Here is a 3,120-nt window from a genome sequence, read left to right on the forward strand (position 1 = left end):
AGAAAAGGGAGAGAGGAGGGAGGGGAGGGAGGAAAGGGAGAAAGAGAAAAGAGGGAGGGGAGGAGAAAAGAGAAAGGAGAAAAAGAGGGAGGGGAGAGAGAAAAGGGAGAGAAAGAAGGGAGGGGAGGCAAGGGAGGGCGGAGAGGAGACCAGAGTTCAATTCCCAGCACTTGTATCTGCTGGCTGACTCACAATTACCTGGAATCCTGTTCTGTGGCATTCCATGCCCTCTCCTGGCATCCTGAGGCCCTACATTCAAGTACACCACCACTCCCCCAACACACACACACACACACACACACACACACACACACATATAAATATACATATATATATATGTGTATATATATGCATACATGTATATATATATATATATATATATATATATATTCTCCATGCAATATCCCCATGAGAGAGATTATATTATATATAACATATTTATGTAATACATTTATAGTATATTATATATATGGAGATTTATTAGAATAACTTATGGGCTGTGGTCCCGCTAATCCAACAACAGTGGCTGAATGGCCATCTACCAACAGAAAGTCCAAGAACTCAGTCCATGAGGCTGAATGTCTCAGCTAGTATTTGGTATATACCAGAATTCTGAATAAGTATGCTCCAATACCAGTAAAGGGATAGACTTGCCAGCAAGAGTGAAAGTAAGCAGGCAAAAAGAGACTGTGCTTGCTTCTCCACGTCCTTTGCTTGGGCTGCCAGCAGCATGGCCCACCATTCGCAAAAGATCAGATTAAAAGTGGGTCTTACGACTTGGAGATTTAATTAAGGAAAAAAAGCCCTCACAGGTGCACCCAGACACTTGGGTTGTCGTTGATTCCAGAAGTAGTCAAGGTAATGGTCAAGGGTAGACCTCATAGTCCTCAAAACATGAGAACTACTCAGGCTGCTAGAACTGACAGCAAGGAGCAGTCACGGTCCCTTCCAAGGCTAACCACTGCACCTGCATTCTCCCCATGCAATCCACTCTTCCCTCCTCTCACACCCAGCTTCAGTCTGACCCACCCCCACCTTCACCTCCGCTCCTCCTCTCCCCCTGCACAGGCCCCCAAAGCTCTTCCCTCTCTCCAGCCCTCACTCTCCCTTGCCTTTCCACATTTCTGCCTCACCCTCTATTCTTCCTTCACTCTTCAGTCGCTTCCCCCACAGCTACCCACAATGCAGCAGGGAGGCAGGGAAACCTTGATCATCCTGAGATCTGAATTAGGAAACAGTGGGGTCCACATGCTGTGTGTTGGGGTCCAGATGTTGTCCTTACCTTGCTCTGTACAACCATGAAACCAACTTTCCCACAACACCATTTTTTATTTTAAAAATTACACTAGAATTACAAAATAATTATTTTGTAACAGCCAGTTGAATTTCTCTATACCACGACAAATGCACTTACATGTTCACTTATATTTCATCACAACAGCTCAGTTCTGTCTTGTTGGACCCAAGGCAGGCAGCTGTGATGGTTTGTATATGCTTGGCCCAGGGAGTGGCACTATTTGGGGGTGTGGCCTTGTTGGACTAGGTGTGTCACTGTGGGTGTGGCTTTAATACCCTCACCCTAGATACCTAGAAACCAGTCTTCCACTAGCAGCCTTCAACATGAAGATGTAGAACCCTCAGCTCCTCCTGCACCATGCCTGCCTGGATGCTGCCTTGCTCCTGCCTTGATGATAATGGACTGAACTTCTGAACCTGTAATCCAGCCCCAATTAAATGTTGTCCCTTATAAGACTTGCCTAGGTCATGGTATCTGTGCACAGCAGTAAAACCCTAACCAAGACAGAAGTCATACAGACTATACAAATAAGAGAGCACTACTATGTTCCTATAAAATTTTATTAATAAATACTTAAAATAGAGACTCTCGTGAGTTTTCCACACCACAAGGTACTATTTGATATTTTACATAAAATATTAACATTTAATATAAAATTACATTAAATATAATTATTCACAGGGCAGACAAAAAGTTTAATCCAATTTGAGTCACAGTTGATTTTTTTCAATTGTCACTAGGAGAGACTTTAAGATTTTTATTTATTATATGTAAGTACACTGTAGTTGTCTTCAGACGCACCAGAAGAGGGCGTCAGATCTCATTAAGGATGGTTGTGAGCCACCATGTGGCTGCTGGGATTTGAACTCAAGGATTTGAATTCTGAATTTGCTTTCAGAAGAGCAGTCAATTCTCTTAACCCCTGAGCCATCTCTCCAGCCTCATCACAGTTCAGTCGGCTGTAAGCCATCAAGGAGCTGCTGGGACTTGAAATCAGGTCCTTTGGAAGAGCAGTTGGTGATCTTAACCACTGAGCCACAGCTCCAGCATAAGAAAATTATTAATAAATTGCGAATATATTAAAAGAAAAATGATTTAAGTTGATAAAGCTGACTGGTTGGTTATTCTTGTTTTGTTTTACAGACTGAGCATTGCACCCAGGGCCTCATACATGTGTGTCAGGTACTCTACCATGGAGCTGGGTCCTCACTACTTAGTTTCTGAACTCTACAACACATTTCTCAAAACAGAACAGAGGCACACTCTCTCACTTAGTGAGTCTCTGCTGGGAGAAGACACCATGACCCTAAGACCATGGGAGGAAAGAGTTTCTTTCAATTACTCTTTCACATCATAACACATCATCAAAGGAAGTCAGGACAGGAACTCCAGCTGGGCAGGAGCCTGGAGGCAGGAGCCTGGAGGCAGGAACCTGGAGGCAGGAACCGATGCACAAGCCAAGGAGGAGGCTGCTTCCTGACTTTCTCCCTCAGCTTGCTCAGCCTACTTTCTTTTATAGCACGCAGGACCAGCATTCTGGGGTAGCACCATCACAATGGGCAGGGGGCTCACACGTCAATCGCTGATTAAGAAAATTCCCAACAACCTGATGGTTTTTTTTTTTTTTTTTGGTTTTTTCAAGACATGGTTTCTCTGTGTAGACCAGGCTGTCCTCGAACTCAGAAATCCACCTGTCTCTGCCTCCCAAGTGCTGGGATTAAAGGCGTGTACCACCACCTCCCAGCTGGAGGTGAAAAGGAAAATTAAGTTTGAGGCCTGTGCTGGCTAATAAAAAAAATTACAAGCCTGAGGAAAAACACCAT

This window comes from Mastomys coucha, unplaced genomic scaffold, assembly GCF_008632895.1.
Source record: "Mastomys coucha isolate ucsf_1 unplaced genomic scaffold, UCSF_Mcou_1 pScaffold3, whole genome shotgun sequence".
NCBI classification, from domain to species: domain Eukaryota; kingdom Metazoa; phylum Chordata; class Mammalia; order Rodentia; family Muridae; genus Mastomys; species Mastomys coucha.